We start from the raw sequence: 19775 nt of genomic DNA, 5'->3' as shown, positions 1-19775 counted from the left end.
CAGGTATCCTTGGTCTCCTTCTCCACAACAGCCCATGCAACTGGATACATTTGGTTGTTGGCATCCCTGGCAATTGCAGCTAGTAGCTCACCTTGGCATGCTCCCTTGAAGAAACATCCATCCAGCCCAATCACTTTTCTGCATCCTGCTTTAAACCCTTTCTTCATTGCATTGAAACAAACATAAAATTGCTGGAAAATGTTCTGCTCCATCTCTTTTGGATCCAAGCAAACAATCACTGTGCTCCCCGGGTTGCTTCTAAGAAGTTCCAACTGATAATCAAACACTTTTGTGTACTCATTTTTCATACCACATAAAAGCTTGTCAAGTACAATTTTTTTTGCTGCCTTGCACTTTGAAATTGATACATCAGCAAACATTTCTTGCATCACTGCGGATTTCATGCTGTCAATCTTCCATAGAGGATTTGCCAAGATGAAATTCTCATACCTTTTGGCAATGACCTTAGCAGTAACCAGTTTGTTGTCTCTATTTTGTGCACATTCATGTTCATCTTCAAATGTGATGATTTGAAACCTAGAGCACCTGCTTGTTTTTGCTGCATATAACAACCATGGACACCCAGGCCAGTCCCATTTTGCTCTAACTCTGTGCTCCTCAGATTTTAAGAAGGAAATGCTCCTTTTGGTAGCAAGTCCATATCTCTTTATAGCTTTAGTTAACTGCTTCTTGCTTCTAAAAACCATTCCCAGACTGAAGTGTGGAATGTCAGAGTCAGGGTTAAACCTAACATATTGGCTCTTCCTTCTAACCATGTTCCCATCTTCATCTTCATCATATGAGTAGACCTCATCAGATGATTCGAACTCCATATCCTATACAGCCTCCTCCACATTTGCCACCAGCTCAATAGGCACTGCCCCGGTTGAATCTGTATCAGCCCACCTCTTGGAATCTCTCATCCTTTTCCTGAATTTTCTTGCATGCTTTCTCAGCTCAACAACCTCTGATTCTTCCCCACTGTCATCTGTATGTGGCACATACTCAATGTCCTCTGAGTCAAATGAATCTACAACATCTTGTGCAACTTCTGCAACATTTTCAGAAAGTACTGCGACACTTTCAGAAATGGCAGTACCATTTTGTGGAACTACAACAGCATGTTGTGCATCTACTGCAACATTTTCTACAACTTCAGAAACTTGGGACATATCATATGCTTGAGTTGGATTAACAACTTGAGAACTCTGACTAGCATAACCACTTCTCACATTTTTCTTCAATGGACTGCTAATCACTTGTGTGACCACACCACCTTTATTGGGAACAAGTATGTGTTCAAGTATCTCTCCTCTTGCACCACTAGTCTGTTCATTTCCATTGCCATGCTCATCTTCTGCTGTGATAACTAAATTAGGTGCATCTTCACTGCCAATACACATCAGGTTCTCAAGCTCATCTCCTTCAAAATCAGACCCACTATCTGCTTCCTCTGGTTCATCCTCTTCCCCATTATACTCCACATATACTTCAGCAACCCCTCCATCTGTAATGTAGTTAGACATCTTCATGCAACCAACATCATCAAATAAGAAAAGCAGTCCATTTATCAACTCCCTGCCAGGCAACAAAAAATGGAACTTCATGCTTTCCTTCACTGTCATATGATCTCCTAAAAAGCCTTTCAGCTCTGGCAGCGAGAGCTTGTCCCGCTCAATCTCTGACATTCCAATATCTCCACCCACATAATCAAGCGATGGACCAATCTGTAAGAACTCTAGTGGAATCTGACAGTCAACACTTCTGCTGGATCCATGTTTTCAGTGACAAAATCCTACATTACATCAAATACATAAACATAATTGAACTAGAACTAGAAACAAAACCATCTGACCTTAGCAAAAATTAAACCCCAAAAAATCCAGCTTGAACACCTGTACAACCCTAAACCTAGCGCCCGCAAGAGTGTCAAATTTCCCCCAAAAAAGCAGCGACTGGACGCTCGGGAAGAACACCGTGTACCTGCTCTTGTTCTGCAGGAGTGCTAGTCGGAGGTGGCTGCGATCATCCACCGTTCGCCATCGCTACCGCGGAGGAGAAGTTGATGCGTCAGGGGAGAAGGGAGATGATGGGGCGAACAGAACAGCGAACAGGCAAGATGGTTCGGTTCAGCCAGTTATCCCCGTGCCTGAACCAGTTGGACCCACGATCAACAAGAGCTGAGTCAGCAATCCCAGTCGCACACCAGCGAATCCCTGTTTGGGAACGAGCTTAAGGGTGCAAAGAACTGGGATTAGAGAGGTGGGGGTGCCGATTTCTGGGATTTAAAGGTTGGGGTTCGAATTCGCCGGGTCGAGCGAAGACGAGGTTTAAAACAGACTTCTCCCTTAAAGTTACCATCCTCGCGTCACTAAACTCGTTCGTACCACACATGTGACACTTATTAAGGTTGCTAAAATGCCAACGAATGATGGAGCGAACGGTTGTGTTATTTTTTTTCCCTCGTTTGCTACAACCCATGTTCCAGCGAACCATCATCTGTTTCGTCCTCCCGCCAAAGAATCGCGTTTGAAAACATAACAGGCCTAATTAGATCAAATTTTGGAAAAAAATTGTCATTAACTGAAAAAAATATTATACATGACGGAAAAGCATGAATAGAAATAAAAATGATCATGCCATAATTCGTAAAACAAACAGAATTGGTCCAATGACAACTTCAAACAGAAAAAATGTTTTATCTACATAAGTTCAATTAATTTGCCATGGTCTAAACATGTTTTTTTTATTTTAGAAAAAATACCATTATCATGATAATAAAAATTTCATGTTATTAATAATAAAAAATATTATCCTCTTAATAATAAAAATGCTAGGTTATTAAAGATAAAAATACCATAAACAAAAACAAACTTTATCTGCAATTTAAAACTTGACTCGTGAACATTAGATAGAAAATGTTATCCTCTTAAAAATAAAAATGGCATGGTATTAATAATAAAAAAAGTATACATTTTTTTGACTTGTGAACGTTAGAAAAAAGTTTAAATTTGCCATGTGACAAACTTAAACAAATTATAAAACTGCCTTGTTATTTTTTTAGAAAAAATGTCATGTACCTAGGAAAAAACATATTTTTCCATCTAGTAAAAAAAGGATGGACCAAGATTCGATCCCAGGTGGAGGCTCACGTCGCTAGTCAATGCGGTGAGCTTGTATGGACCTAGTACAAGCAACGGAGCTCTATTCCGAGTAGTAAAGGCCCTTTTTGACATTAGCCTTCATTGAGTTCCAATTCATGTACAAGCCTCGTAAGTTTTCCTAAAAAAAAAGCCTCGTTATTGTAACAAGTCGGCACATGTTTTGGCGGGTTTAGACGCATCTATTCCATATTTGGGTGGATGAGATCCCAAATATTTGGGTGAACTTGTAAACTCTGCCGAGCAAATATTTCATCAAATGAATCAACTCCTTCAGTATATGCTGAGTGTGCATGTGCATGAAATGATAGCCATTGGAGCTTGGTACTTATGGTGGCTCCGCAGACAATCTTCGCTCAATGAATCAGTTCCACCCATGAGCAGATGGCCTTTGTCAGTTTTGGGGATTGCTGGCCACGCGATTGCCGCCAGTGCCCATACGGTGACTCCAAATGCTCAAGTGAAATGGTCTAAGCCTAACCCGGGTTTTGTTAAATTAAATGTAGATGCTTCTTTTCATGCGGACAAAGGTGCATGAGCTACAGTGGCTGTCATCTAAGACTTCTCTGGCAAATTCTTAACAGGTAGATGCTACTTCCACCCACATGCGGCAGATGTAGTATCCAGTGGCGGAGCTAGACAACATATGTTGGGGGGCGAAATGTAAAATACAAGAGTTTGGGGGGGGGGGGGGCAAAATTTTAAAAAGTTCTCATCTAAGCCTTCATAATTTTTTCCTTCAAAACTTGGTTAGTATCGATGGAGGTGATGGCTATGAAAGAGGGGCTAATCCTTGCAAACAACTTGGTGTTTCAAAGAGTAATGGCCGAATCACATTCCATGGAAGTTGTGAACTTTTGCACCGGGCAAACCAATGGTGGGACCCTGCAGCAGTAATCTATGCACAATGTGTGGATGTGGTTACTATGAACGGGAAGGTCGACTTTCTACATTGTTCCGGAGAAGCTAATGGCACGGCTCATGAGATAGCTAAATATATTTTTTGAATAAATTTTTCCTGTACTTGGGATGATGATCCCCCTAGTTGGCTGTACTCAAAACTTATTGACGATGTAATGTTGCTTAACAATCAATAAAGCTAGCGATGAAGGCCTTTCCTAAGAAAAAGGAATACCAGTGTTTCATGTAAAAAATGTTACTATTGGCACTAACCCAAAGTTCATTATACTGCTTATAAACGGTAGAGCCAAGTGGGGTGCTCCTGTGGTTGTTATGGCCGAGATCGAGTCCAACAAAAAGATGGTGATTGATTTTGCTTGGGCTGCTCAAATCCATCCAGCGTGGGTGGTTCGGACACTGCATGGGATTCGTGTAGGTCTCGTCTCTTGTGGCTACGTGAGCCTTCAAATATACAGCACACAACCCAAACATAGATTGATCACCGCGCGTGAGCGTTTCGACTAGAGTTCGATCAACCGAGACCGTCCCCCACCCAAATTTCCCGTCGTGATGAAGACCATGGCGGCGGCGGCGCTGCTGCTGCTGGTGTGCCTGCTGGCGGCGGCGCGAGCCACGAGCAACACTCTCACAGCGTTTAGAAGGAGAGGAGCGAGGAGGAGACGCGGCGGATCTTCCTGCATTGGAAGGCCGAGCTCGGCAAGACCTACAGCTCCGTCGACGAGGAGGAGCGCGCGTACGACATGTTCAAGCACCACCTCCGCCACATCGACCAGGGTTGGCACGAGGACGGCTACTCCGCCTGGTCCTGGGACAGGGAGAGGAGCGAGGAGGAGACCCGGCGGATCTTCGCGGAGTGGAAAGCCACGAACAACAAGTTCTACAGCTCCATCGACCACGAGGAGCACCGGTACGCCATATTCAAGGACGCCCTCCGTCAAGTCGATTCGAACAACGCCGGCTACGCCATAGGGGTCGACACTAACCACCAGGGCATCAACCGGTTCACCGACCTCACCGAGGAGGAGTCCAATGTCGTTTGCTGCGGGTTCATCCCGGAGGGCTTCGAGCCATCGCCTACCGATTTAAGGAGGGAGGCCGAGATCCAGCAGCAGTTGCGGCTAGTATATGCCCCTCCATCCCTTTGGGCTTATTGACATAAGAGATATCATTTATCAGTTTTGCTAAGTCTTAGTCGAAGGCTTCGTTATGTCTCAGTCGGTACAATATCTCTTAGATCTTGCGTGAAGATTCATACAAAGTTTTTTTTTTCCAGTTTTTTCCTTTTCTTTCTTATATGTATATCACTTGAGTGAGACTTGATTAAAGTCTTAGAGACCTAGCCATACCCATCATTTATAGTCTATGTATTTTTTATATATCGACGGTCAATAAATTGTCATGAAAACAATGTGAAGTTTTTTGCATAAAGAAAACTCTAAAGAAATAAATAAGACCCATGACATAATTTTTTTTACTCGATGTAATCATGGTTGATGGAAATTTACTAGGTTGGTTTCTTGTTGGTCCCGTGCAATGTTTACATCATATACAACAGAAAGTAGAAAATTAACATAAATCGTGCTTGTTATTATAAATGAAAATTTAGAGACATGCATAAAGAAATCACTAGCGAACATTTACCTTATCACATTGATAGGATATGTGTTGCCTGATTGTAAAATATTCGACTAGAGTTAAAAGCGCAAGTACGTGAAGAATTATAGCAACATCTGGAATATATGATTAGGTTTCCGTCGTGAGGTTGAACCACCAAGCCTCTGCGTGCTCTGTCGCCAAGGTGCCGTGGACATCAATGAATGATGGCAGAGGAACGTTGATATCAACGTAATTCAATGCTCTCTTTCGGCGTGGAAGGTAGTCACATTAATATCAATGTGCCTACATGAAGCCGCAACAGGAAGATTCACTCATGTGATTGTTTTGCCATGTAATATTAATGTATGTGTCGTCAACAGACAAGTGTGGATGCCTGCGCATGCACGGCTCCGGTTCATGGACATCATCAATCTATGGGGCATATCTAGTGATGATCACTTTGACGCTCACTCAGTACTCGCTGAGCACCTGGCAGGACTAACACCGAGCAACGCAAAACATCGGCGCCGGTGCCGGCATGACAGCGATCAAGTCAAGGCATCCCTAACGCGGACCAGGTCGGAAGACCGGCCATACGTAGATGGAGATCGACGAAGATCTCCAAGGAAGAAGTAGGGGGGAGGGGGCACCCTACCATTGGTTGTCCATCGTCGAGCGGCTCCGGTGGCAGCGGGGTGAACGGTGTGACGGGGATGGAGTTCTCTTGGCTGGTAGATCTGAATTCTGATCGCCTCCCGCGCTGCCCTTCCGTGCAACCCGGGTGGGAGTTTCCTGGTATAAAATTCATATCTTTAGGTTTTCACAGAAAAGGAGACTAAACTTTAGGTTTTGAAACTTTGAAAACTAGAAAGATGCCTCCCATGTTGCAGCGGGAATTCGAGAACATACCCAGAAAAAAAATATTGAATAACACAAATGACTTATATTTTATAACAATATAAATTCTGGAACATATATGAAATTTTGTACCGAAGAAATATATATTATTTAAGCAAAGGCATTATTGTTTGAAGTGCAGTTATCCTCTGGTTAAATTATTAGTATTCTAATTTTCATTCATTTTACTATGGGTGCACGAGAGAAGTACAACATCAAAGAGAAACTACTTTCGATTGTTCATTGTATGTGATGGGGAATTTCAGCAAATTGAGTAAATGAAACACTTTTCCACATCAGTCAAAAATCATGACTTATGTGAAAGAAAATATGGGGAAATGACATAAGGGGATTTTCAATGTAAATGAGGGATCATGGAAACAACTCCAATCCAGATGGTCAAATCAAATTCTGATGTACACAAAAATAGTGTGAATGACCTTAACCACCTAACCACATGGCAAGGGCATCAATACGGACATCTAGAGGGGAACTTCAACTACTGTTGGGAGATCATCTTGTTTGGTGGAGTGGGTCACCGTTTGTTGTCTTCGTGCGGTTAGCGTCATGTTGTGTTCAATGTAAATGGAACATGGAAACAAGTCCAATCCAGATTGTTTATTGACTTTTTTTTTTACTATTCATGCTGAGATCATATGATCTCAAACTGAGATGGTAAGTTTCGGACACTTTTTTCATGAATGCAAATGACATGCACATATAGATGATGTTTTGCTGAATATTTTGATATCTTTATTTTGCATTTTTCAGAGTTAGTATGAGTTTGTTATGAAGTTTGAAAGTGTCGGTCAAAAGGTTAAAGGGCAAAGGCAAAAGAATAAGTGGAGCGAACTAGCTTGGACAGAAACGAGGATTTTTAAATTTAAGGGCAAATCTAACGTGTGTGACACAACCAATGGCTCAATGTAATTGTCAGAAAACCCACCAACTACCAGAGGAACAGAGTGCACATCGAAACTGGCTAGTACGTGGTCCCCGATGCAAGGACGTGTGATGAGATGAGGATTGATACGTGGCCAGATGATCTCCTCCTTATCCAAAACCAACCTAGAGGAGTTTATCATAGTTCAGGCTCTCCAATAAGAGAAAACCATATGTCCTGAGAGATGGTTGTCTCTCCTCCCCCCTCCCCCCTCCCCTCCCCTCGTCCCCCTCCGTCCCCTCCCTCGCCGTTGGCCATGGTCCCCTCGCCCCTCCCTCTCCCCCCCCCTCCTGCCCTCGGTGGCGCGGGCCTGTGGCTCTTGCTCCGGGCGCTCGCCGTCCCCGTCGCTGGCTCCCTTGGCGTCGGCGCCTTTCCTTGGCTCGCGGTTCTGGGCGCTCGGCGATTTGGAGGATTCAGCCTCTGATTCCGACTCGGAGGGGTGTGCCCTGCCGTTGGGGGTGCCGGTGGTGGCTCCGGGGCCTGTGGCTGGCCGGTCCCGGAAGTTTGCTCCGGGCGGCCGGGGCAGGCCGGTGGCGCTGCCGTCGGGGTCTCCTGGTTGGTCGCGGGTTGGGCGCCGCCGTCGCGTGGTTGGTGTTGATCCGGCTTCCTCTCAGGTGTGTGTTACCCTTCGTCCTCCCCGGTCTGCTGTGGCTCCTGATCTGGGTGGGTTGGCCTCTCCAGTTGATTCTCCTCCCTGCTCTCCTGCTCCCCGGCCGTGGCCGTCGGCGGCGGCGGCGGAGGCGTCGGTGCGCCTGGAGGCAGTTGTTGACCTAACCCTAGATCCGGGTTGCTCGAAGGGCTCGGGGGGCCTTGATAGGCCTGTGGGCCTGGTGGCCTGTGCTGGGGCTCGGCCCGGTCCGCCCGCTCCACCGGCCCTGTCGTCTTTTATCCCCCCCCTTCTGTCTATGGGCCCGGGGCAAGTGGTAGTGGCCACTGCGCCCCGGCCTTCCCCCCCTTTGGCCCGGGCTTCGGTTGCGGCATGTTCGGCCCAATCTGGCTCGGCCTTCTACGGCTATATATGGGTGCGCCGCGGTGCCCTTCTCCCCTTCCTAGGGTTTCCGGCCTCCGCCGCTGATATTCGCAGGGCGCGCTGTCCCATTCGCCACTTCTCCAGATCCGCCTCTTCCCCACCCCCCCTCCTCCTCTCCTTCGCTGACGCGCTCGCCATGGACAAGTCGAGGGTGTCCTCCTCCGAGGCCCTATCGGGAAGCAAGAGGGCTAGGGAGTCCTCGCCGGGCTCTGGTGCAGATCTGGCCTATGAGGCTGAGCTCCGTTCTAAGATGGAGGCTGACCGGGCGGCGCGCGGGCCTGTGCATGAGCGGGAGGAATGGGAGGCGGGGTCGAACCGCTCCGTGGCCAGATCTGGGACGGCGCTCCCTGGATCTGGTGCTGGGTCGGGGTCGGGGCCGGATCCGTGGGAGGCTGCCGCGGCTTCGGCGACTGGTGGTTCCTCTTCTTCGGCGCCTCGCCCCATCAAGGCCGGGGGGCGGTCCCTCCGCCTTGGCCTCCTCCCCGCTCCTTCGGGGTCGGCGCGGCCTCCCGCTCGGGGCAGCGCTTTGGCCCTGGGTCGTCCTCCTCGCTGGCTGGGGAGCGGCGTCCTCCTCCTGGTCCGGGCGCTTCCTCGGGGGTTCGTGGTAATGGCATTTTGCCGCCGCCGCAGCCTCCAGCTCCTGCTCCTCGCCATCACCCAGTTCCCTCGGGCCCTTCTCCGACCCTCACCTGCTTTGCTTGCCACCACCCGAACCACTTCCAATCGAGGTGCACTAATCCCCCTTTCTGTCTCATCTGCCGATCTGATGGCCACCTAACTGTGGACTGCCGCAATCGCACCAAGGGTCCCTCCTTTGTGCAGTTTAGGTTGGGTTTGCCTGGCTGCTCCTTTTTCGCTCTGGATGCTGAGGTTCCTCTCGTGATGGCTGCACCTTCCCTTTCCAATGCAGCTATTATCACAGTGTCTGGTCAGAAAATATCCCCGTAGACCCTTTTGGACGGCATGAAGATTTGGGATGAGGGTGGTTGGGACTGGCAGGTGCGTTAGCTCTCAGACTTTGAGTTCGCAGTGGTGTTTCCCTCCAAGGACTGCCTAAGGATGATTTCGTCGTGTACTAGCTTTACTCTGCCCCTCAATCAGCTTGTGGTTTCTGTCAAAGTGGCTACCTGTGGTGCGAAGGTGGTGGGTCCTCTCAGCAAGACTTGGGTATTGGTTGATGATGTGCCTGTTGGGCTTCGGTCTGTGGAATTCATGATGGCTTTTGGTAACCTCATTGGCAAACCTATGGAAGTGGACGTGGAATCTCTCGAGAAGGTTGGCCCGGTTTGTCTCAGCGTGTGGTGCATTGACCCGACATCTGTTCTTGGCTCTGTGGATGTCTTTCCTTCCCCTGAAGGTGTCCGTCTGCGTGTTCAGGTTGAGGGCGTTGGCCTCCATGCCCCCCTCCACCTGCGCCTTTGCCTCCTCCTTCCAAACCTTCTGACCAAGATGACACGCAGGGGAATGGATCGGCTGGGGGGCATAAACACAATGGGGGTTCGGATCTGTGCTTCACTCAATCAGAATGGGACAAGATGGACTCCGATGATCGTGAGAATCTCAAGGAGAATGCCCCGGCCCCTAATCCTCAGAAGGAGAATCCACGAGATGGGGTGGTTGGCAAGGGGACCCCCATCTCTGGTGCTTGTTCCAATATGCCTACTCGCCCGCAGTCGCCTTCCTTCTCTGGCATTGAGGATCTCCCTACTTCTCCTAGGCGCTCCACTGACTTTCCCACCAAGAAGAAGAAGAAGGTCTCGGTTCGGAATTTTCTGCTAAGAGTCGGGCTTCATCCACCTCCAAGGCCTCCAAGGTTTCTGCTGCAGGGCTGGCTCGTCGTCTGGACCAGGACCTTAGCGCGGCCTCAGGGTCTGGCCCTGGCTCGGCGATGGCGGCGAGGGGCTCGCCGGTGTTCCGCTCTCCTGCGTCTATGGCGCGTAAGGGTTGGCGGGTGCGGACTCCGGTGTCTCGATGGCGGAGCGTGCGGAACGTCGCGTTGCGGCTAGAGATCTCCCTCCTGCAGGTTCATCTCCCCCTCCCCATGCTCTTCCTTCTTCCCCAGTTTGCCTAGTTTTACCTGCTATATCAGACGATCATTTGCTGCATATTATGTCGGATATTGGATGGTTGACAAACCGGGGATGGGCGCTTCCTCTCAACTTCTCTCTATCATTCAGGCGAATGAGGAAGCTCAGGCTGCCATTGCTAAGGCTATGGATGCCGCGAAGGGTGCTGGTCCTGCAGGGGTGCAGGGTCAGCCCGGGGTGGCAGATGCAAATATTGGTTGTGGCCAGGCGTCTGCCCCCCCCACCAGTTCCTGTTAAATCTGGGCGTTCTAAACGGCCTAAGGCTTATGCGGCCCTGTGCAGATCGAGTCTCCGTATCAAAAACCTTTCTTTTAGATGAGAGCCTTTTTCTGGAATGTTCGTGGTTTCGGTGCTAGGGGGCGTCGCGACCAGATTCACGACTTGGTGTGTGGGGAACACATTGACATTTTAGGTTTGGTCGAAACTTTCAAGGAATCCTTTTCTCCCTCTGAATTGTCTGCGATCGCTGGGATGGGTAGATATGACTGGCACTTTCTTCCTGCTTCGGGTCATTCTGGGGGTACCTTGATTGGCTCCAAGCGGGACATCTTTGACTTCATTACTTTTGATCATGGTATTTTTTGGGCTAGTTGTGTAGTTCATCATCGCCAACTTAATATGATGTGGGAATTCATGGTGGTTTACGGGCCTGCGGATCATTCGCTTACCACCCTTTTTTTGGATGAAATCTCGAGCAAGATTGAGGCATGCACTATACCTCTTATTATTGGGGGAGACTTTAACCTGATTCGCTCGCCGGCCGACAAGAACAACACTAACTTCTCGTGGCCTCTCGCCAATGACTTTAATGATTTCATTAGTAGTTGCGCCCTTCGGGAGCTTCCTAGGGTGGGGGCTCGTTTCACCTGGTCTAACCATCAAGCCTCCCCGGTCCGGTTGGTGCTGGACGAGGTTTTTGTGTCTGATCGGTGGGATTTGCTTTTTCCTCGTGCTCTGCTCAAAGCCAGGCCTGCGGTTGGGTCTGACCATGTCCCTCTTGTCCTTGACGCGGGTATTTTACCTATCGCCACGACCTCCCGCTTCCAGTTTGATGCCTCTTGGCTTTTGATTGAGGGCTTTTATGATATGCTTGGGTCTCGGATTACTACGTTTCTCTCTTCTCCTCTTCGCTCCTTTGGTCCTCTTGATGACTGGCATAAACTCTCCTACGAGCTTCGCAAATTCCTTAAGGGGTGGTCTAGAAACAGGGCGGCTGAGGCCCGTAAAGAAAAGGACTCCTTAGAATCTCAAATCTGGGATCTTGATCTTATGACCGACTCTTGTGGCCTCTCCCCCTCTCAATGGGCCACGCGTTATGCCCTGGAAGATGCCTTACTGGTGCTGCACCACCAGTCGGAAATTTATTGGCGCCAGTGTGGGACCCTTAATTGGACCTTGAAGGGGGATGCGATGACGGCTTATTTCTTTGCGATTGCCAATGGCAAGCGTCGCAGATGCTTCATTGATTCCCTGGTTATTAATGGCATTAGAACCTCGGACCAACCCATCATTATGGCCCACATTGTGGGATTCTACTCCAATCTCCTTAGCTCTAAGCCTGACCTGGGGGTTGGCCTCTGTCCTGGATTCTGGGACTCTGATTCTAAGATCTCTACTGATGAAAACATGGGTCTTATGGTCCCCCTTTCTGACGAGGAGATCTGACAGGTGATAAACTCGGCTAACATGAACGCGGCTTCAGGACCTGATGGTTTCTCTATCCCTTTCTTCAAAAAATTCTGGACGCAGTTGCGGGATCTTGTCTGTAAAGTTATTCAAGGCTTCTGGTTGGGTACGGTGGATGTCTCGCGCCTTAACTATGTGGTCATTACCTTAATTCCTAAAGTCAAGGGCGCGGACTTGATTTCGCAATTTAGGTCGATTGCTCTTATTAATAATTCGCCAAGTTTCCGGCCAAAGGGTTGGCTACGCGCCTTGCTCCCATTGCCCACCGTACCATCAGCCCTTTTCAATCGGCCTTTATTAAAGGTCGCTTCATTCTTGATGGCGTTTTATGTCTTCATGAGATCGTTCATGACCTTAAGATCCGAAAAACAAAAGCGGTCATCCTTAAACTTGATTTTGAGAAGGCTTACGACTCGGTTAGCTGGCCTTTTTTGCGTAGAGTGTTGTTGGCCAAAGGTTTCAATGGTCGCCTTGTCCATAGAATTATGCAGTTAGTCTCGGGGGGCACACTGCTATTAATGTGAACGGCTAGGTCAGTAAGTTCTTTGCTAATGGTAGGGGCCTGCGGCAAGGTGACCCTGCCTCGCCTATCCTGTTTAATTTTGTGGCTGATGCTTTATCTCGCCTGTTATCTAGGGCAGCTGCCTCTGGGCATATATCCCCTGTTAGCAATCATCTTATCCCCCCTGGTCTGACCCATCTCCAATACGCGGATGACACCATTATCATGGTGGTGCTAAACGATGCCTGCATAGCGCACCTTAAGTTTATTCTTCTATGTTTCAAGGCGATGTCGGGCCTTAAGATTAATTTTGCTAAAAGTGAAGTGGTTGTTACTGGGGTCGAGGATTCGGAAGCCATTCGAGTGGCTCACCTTCTCAATTACAAGTTGGGGTCCTTTCCTTTCAAATACCTAGGTCTCTCGATCTCCCCAGATGTGCTTCGTGCTAAGGATTTTGCTCCTGTAGTTACCAAGGTGGGTAACAGGGTTCTACCCTGGCGGGGCAGATACAACTCGAATGTGGGTAAAGTAGCTCTTATTAACGCCTTCCTCTCCTCCCTCCCTATGTTCCTGATGGGCTTCTACCTCTTGTCGGCTAGGATTCATGCAGGGTTTGGTAAACACCATGGTGCTTTTTACTGGAATGCGATGGACAACCGCCGTAAGTATCGCTTTGTGAAATGGAAGCTGATGTGCAGACCCAAAAAACTTGGGGGGTTGGGCATCCTTAACACGTCCATCATGAACCAATGCTTACTGATTAAATGGTGGTGGAAGATTATGAGTGCGGAGGACCAGCCCCTGTGGCTGGACATCCTGAAAGCTAAATATTTCCCATCCTGCAGCCCAATGTTTGCCATGTCGCGTGGTGGCTCACAGTTCTGGAAGGCGTTGGTCAAAGTTAGGCTGACTTTTCAACTCTTCATTAAGTTTGTCGTTGGGGACGGTGCCTCGATAAGGTTTTGGTTAGATTCGTGGTGTGGAGATTCACCACTCTCGGTGACCTTTCCCACCCTGTTTTCTTATTGTTCGGACCCTGCCATTTCTATTGCTAGGTTAGCCTCCCAGGGGTGGAACCTGATCTTCCGGCGTTCCTTGTCGCCTGTAGAGTTCGAAGAGTGGCAACGTCTTACTGCCCTCTTCCCTTCGCTCTCGACGGCTAGGGACTCGGTGATCTGGCCGTTGTCCTCCTCTGGTCGGTTCTCGGTGAAATCTCTCTATCCAAGCTCGTTGGGGGCACGCCCACTAATCGCTTCTCCCAGGTCTGGAAGGCTCGTCTTCCCCCTAAGATTAAAATCTTCTTATGGCAAGCCTTTCGGCGTCGGCTACCTTCGGCTGATCAAATTCGTAAGAGAAATGGCCCGGGCTCCCAGTTTTGTGCTCTGTGTGGTGATGTTGAGGACACTGAACATATCTTTTTTCATTGTCACCTGGCTAAGCTCATTTGGAGTTGCGTTCGGGAGTGGTTAAACGTCTCTTGTGCCCCTGCCTCCTTTGCGGAGCTGCGGGCTTTGGCCCATGACCTTTCAGGCATCTCTCGGCGTCTCTTCTGGGTGGGCTTGGGAGCGTTGTGCTGGTCCCTTTGGACGACTAAGAATAAATTTACTATTGAACATGTGTTTCCTGCTAAACCTGCTGACTGCTTATTTCAATCATGTGCCCTCCTGCAGCAGTGGAAATCATTGACTAAGGACGACAATCATGAAACGTTCACTGCGTTAACCTCCAAAATTTGGACGACGACGTCTCTTCTTTGCAGACAAGCGCAGGGTGACTAAGGGCTTTTGGTTGACTGCTTGGCGTCCTCCAGTAGGGTGGTCTTTCTTCCGGCCTGCGTGTCGTGTACTGGCGTGGGTGCCATGTACCAGACTTCTCCTTGTGTTGTGTTTTCTCTGGCCGTTGTTGGGGCCTCGGGCTGCTGCTACTTTCCTGCGTTGTTACCGTGACCTGCCGTATGGCTTTATTTATAAAGTCGGGCGTATTGCCTTTTCTCTAAAAAAACCAACCTAGAAGGCACTAAAACGGATATGTCCCGAGTCGATGGAGTCCGTCACAGTCACTTGAACGTCGGATGGATCCTAGTCCCATGTCCTCGACGAGGCGAGGACAAGTCATGAACCAAGCATAAATATGTCTTCTCATGCCCTGTGTTTGTGCAAGGTTACCACGTTTCAACAAGAAATCAGCGCTTAATCTGCACCGCAGCTATATATATTAGCTCGAACTCATCGTTCGGCCGAGCTCCGGAGTCGCCAAGAGCGAACAGGAGCGAGGAGGACCGGACCGGAGATTGACACAAACCTACACTGCCAGCAATGGCGTCGGAATGCTCCTTCGTCCACGGCGTCTCCCTCCCAGCGCACCGCCCGCCCCTCGCCTTCTTCATCTCCTACAGGTAAGTATAACAATTCTGGCCTGCTTTTCCATTACGGTATCCTTATCCTTCAGTCTTGCCGACAGTGTGCTCTGTTTCGACTGCAGCCTGCGAGGGCGACTCGTCGGGTGGTGGCGGCGGCGAGGCCGGTGGGCGTAGTCAGGAGGATGCACGGCTCAGTCAGGTACGGTGAACGTGCAAAGTATGACTGATCGATCCTCTCCATCCATCGAGTGTCCACAGACAAAGCTCTTACACGCATGTTCCTTCTTCTCCAGATACGGCGGCGGCGTGGCACGCGGAGCAGGCAGAGGTGACCGTACCGCCGTCCGTCCCCGTGCGCGTCGCCTACGAGCTGCAGCTGGCAGGACACCGCTACCTCGACGTCAGGTACATAACTAACCAACGCACAAACCACACAACAACCACCACTTGCATGATCAGATTTGCTGCTTGTGTAGAAGGGAGGGTGAGTTCGGTGGTGGGCATCCGGTAGGAGCCGTGAACATACCCTAACATGTATAGCACCGGCTCAGGAATGGCCAAGAACTCGCACTTTGTCGAGCAAGTGTCAGCGATCTTCCGCAAGGACGATGAGATCATCATCGTACGTCTACCACTTGTCGATTCCAGGGATGCCAAAGTGGAAAGAGGTCTTCTCATGGCAGCAGCCGAACTCTGCTCCGCTGTAAGCATAAATACTTAGCGCCACAGTATCTATCCATCTCACCATCAGTAGCTAATATGGTTTGACCTGCCGTCTCTGTGACACATGATGGTTAAGCAATCTATCTTCTTTCAGGGCTTCACTGCCGTGACCGACATAGCCGGAGGGTTCTTGACTTGGAGGGAGAACGGACTGCCGGTCAATGGATGGTGACAACGCGGGCTTCTATAAATGTGGTTGAAACATCATAATTTGTCTTAGCATGCTCCGAGACACCACATCAGTGCACTGAATAAGCAAAATGGAGTTTGATATGATCTACTCCTCTGTACCACAATACTTGTAGCTGAGGAAACTAATGCAAGTTCCCCAACTACAAGTATTTCGGTACAGAGGTAGTATAGGATGTATATGCTATATTAATGTTAGAATTTCCGTTCTTCACCTGACCTCCTGTAAACTGGCCCCATTACAGAATAACATGTATATGTTACGGTATCTGCAAAACGGAACACCAAAATTACATAATAACATGTTTATTGATCACTCGGCTTATCCCCCAACTGCCTGACATTAGCGTGTCTCCATTTCTAGCGTGGCAATGTGCTGGGACACACAAGAACATGGCATACACTGAATCTTAAGAATGTTACTAATAAAGTAGTGTGAAGTTACAGACAAGGCGGCTAGTTCATGAACGACTCTTACCGAAAGCAAGATCACACTTTTCCATCAGAAATATGGAACGGAATGTGAGCTTAAGCAGAGAGCACTGCTCTATATTAACTTTTATTTCGTTCAAGTTATTTGTCCATAGTGATGGTTTCGTAGCACAACTACAGATTTGTATTGTGACACGAAGGGTTTTCTAATCATGTGTGTTTTATGTAAAATTGCTTTGAACATTTTGGATTGCTCATCAAATACTATTAATCCAAAAGGGACTTTGAGTTTTCACATTTCAACATAAAACTACAATGGAATATAACATGGTTACAAATATACATATGCGATACTCTTGGGATAATATAACAAGTGTAAAGCACATGACCATTTAATGTTACTTTCCGTCTTCTTTGAGCGCCAAACTGATATGTCCACAACAAGTAGTAAGACTATGATTTGAACAATCAGATAAGCTAGATCAATCATATGTAAGAATTTTAGCAACCAGGACGTGAACAAATCCACCAGAGAGCTACCATTCCAACCTTTGTGCTGCATGCAAGCTATCGATTGAGGTAAGCATGCCCCGATGCTCACTTTTCAAGCAACCGGGGCGTGGAAGCCGAGGCGGCGGTCCCGGATAATGGTCCGTATGGTGGCTTTCCGGCAGGCTCCATGGCGATAGCGGTGGCTACGTTTCTTGGTCGTCTGGATGGTGCGGGTGCGGCGGTGGATGGTTCGGGTACACTTTCTGTTCTTAGGAGTAGCATTGCCCAGATCCGGATTTAGAGGCATGCTCTCGTCGCGGCTGGTCTGGGTGCCTCATGATGTCATGGGTGAGCTGGCAAGCGAGAACTCCGTGCTTTGGCGCTTGTGGTGAGGACATCTGCGGGTGTCGTTATCTTCTTGAATACGTCGCCGTGGTTCTCCTCCCCGTGGCAAGCCTCCGGTGAAAACCCTTGTCCTATTTGGGCTAGACAGCGGCGGTGCTTCCGTTCCCCTTCTGAGGGTTTTGTCGTGGACGCTAGGAGTCCTAGGTCATGCCGTGGGGTTGTAATCTGCCCGTTCTGTGTTTAGGTGTTTGGCAGCGTAGTTGTGTTTGCTTACGTTGTCCAGTTATTTAGGGATTTGCTGTGTCATAGGGCTGCCTTACCACATTATATCATTATGCCGTGTAACTGGGTGTTATTGCTTTATATATAAATCGGGGCGAGAGCATGTTTTCATAATTTCCTAACACATTCAGCTCTTGCATACTATTTTTCTGTTATCCATTTTTTAAAAGGAGGATAACCCCCGGCCTCTGCATCAGGACGATGCTTGCAGCCATATATTATTAAGAGTGCAAAATCCAACAGCCGAACACTATTGACCCAGAAATAAAGTGGAAAACAAACGCTGAGGTCGTATACCTCGCGACAGTACCTCCCCAGATAGTCACTAATCCCTATGATACAAGAGACAATATAAAAAAAAATACACAACTCCTAGGTTACGCCTTCAAGAAAGAATCGCCGCACATGCGCCGATGATGGCGAGTCCACCACAAGGTTGAACTCTGGATTCTCATCCCCAAAGCCAAGGTTCAATCCACCATCTTCAGCAAGGACGACATAGGCGCACGCCGACATAGTCTGATCAGAGATATTGTGTTTCCACCGGAGTGCATAAACTCGTCACTGAAGTTGTCTGTACCATCCACCCTTATCCGTCTACCGACACCTCAATAGCTGGATTCCACTGGAGGAGACAACGGAAGAAAAAGACGTCCCATATCGCTTGCCTCCTGCTACTGTCGCACTACCTTCGATCCGACAGCAACAGGCTAAACATGACGCCTCCGCCAGAGCCACCGTGCATTACCTGCTGGTAGCAGGCATGACTTGACGTCTCCATATAAGATACAGTGCGTAGCATCCACCGGTAGCACATCCAGCAGTGACTTCACCTGTCGGCGACAGGCACCGCCCAACAACTCCGAAAGAGGCACATGTGTCACCTGTCGAGCCACATCGAACCCGATTTGTTGATGAAAGGGACGTCCCATACCGCCATCGGCCTCAGAAGGCTGTCACCACCTCTAGATCCAGACTCCGAATGACCCACACGATCCCGGAGTCTACCGCCGTTGATGAAGAGGGGCCGCCGCTCCGACTTCGCGCACTACAGGGAGCACCCACCTATTGAGTATCGTGATTATTGGAAAAGCAAGGATAGCGTAGGATATTATTCTACCTTGCCTTGTGCTCCAAGATGATCATGTACTCCTATATATATGCCCATGAGGCTCAAGCAATACAACAACTATTCCACCAAATCCCTCTCTCCCTTCTAACATGGGCCCGCGGCCACCGCCGTCCCCGCGCGTCGACTTCAAGTGGTATGCGTCGCGCCGCCTCCCTTGGCGTGGGAACACCATTTTCCGCGCCGTTCTTCATCACGCTGTTGGGTTTTTTCTCGCCTACTTCAAGCATAGCCGCCGCACTCCCTTCCTAGCCGCCGCCGTCACTCTTCTTCCGTGGCTCCACGGCGACTTCCTCATCACCGGCTACCCCGACTAGACATTGACCACGACGTTCTTCGTACGACAACCTCGACCACGGCTACACCATGTACGCTCTCGGCTACTTCGACAAATGGCACAAAGGGCTACCGCCTTGCTTGAGCAACCTCGTCGGTTTCCATTCCAGCCACGCCTTCCACAATGCATCGACCGTTACGACTGTGTGGGGTGTCCATCGGCTTGCCTTCATATTCTTCTCCAGTCTCACCTTCTGTGTCGCTACCATTGTGACTACGGGGGGATGTTGAGTATCGTGATTATTGGGAAAGCTAGGATAGCGTAGGATATTATTCTACCTTGCCTTGTACTCCAAGATTATCATGTACTCCTATATATATGCCCATGAGGCTCAAGCAATACAACAACTATTCCACCAAATCCCTCTCTCCCTTCTAAGACCATCGTCGCGCCAGCCGCTGTCGTTGCCCATACAACGATAACAACCGTTATGATCCCGCATCCAGCGCCGTCAATGGCAGTGGAAGCTCCGGCCGCCACGCATATCCTACGACGTCCCCAGGAGTAGGATCCCAAGATCCGCCGCCATCGATGCCGCCACAAGGACCCACCACTTGGCCAGTCATCCCCGGCGGAGGGGACGCCGCCACCGCCATGACCGAAGCTGCTGCTCCAGGGATCAAGCACCGCCGCTTGGGTACGTCCCCACCCAGATCCCCCCCCC

The 19775-nt window shown here is 49.1% G+C and overlaps 2 pseudogenes; both read left to right on the top strand.

Moving 5' to 3' along the window:
• Positions 1 to 4640: 4640 nt before the first annotated feature.
• Positions 4641 to 5236, top strand: LOC123158480 (uncharacterized; annotated as a pseudogene).
• Positions 5237 to 15138: 9902 nt separating this feature from the next.
• Positions 15139 to 16077, top strand: LOC123158479 (thiosulfate sulfurtransferase 16, chloroplastic-like; annotated as a pseudogene).
• Positions 16078 to 19775: the final 3698 nt, after the last annotated feature.

This window comes from Triticum aestivum, chromosome 7B, assembly GCF_018294505.1.
Source record: "Triticum aestivum cultivar Chinese Spring chromosome 7B, IWGSC CS RefSeq v2.1, whole genome shotgun sequence".
NCBI classification, from domain to species: Eukaryota; Viridiplantae; Streptophyta; class Magnoliopsida; order Poales; family Poaceae; genus Triticum; species Triticum aestivum.
The sequence above is the reverse complement of the archived record's forward strand: the minus strand, read 5'-3'. Positions and strand labels throughout refer to the sequence as shown.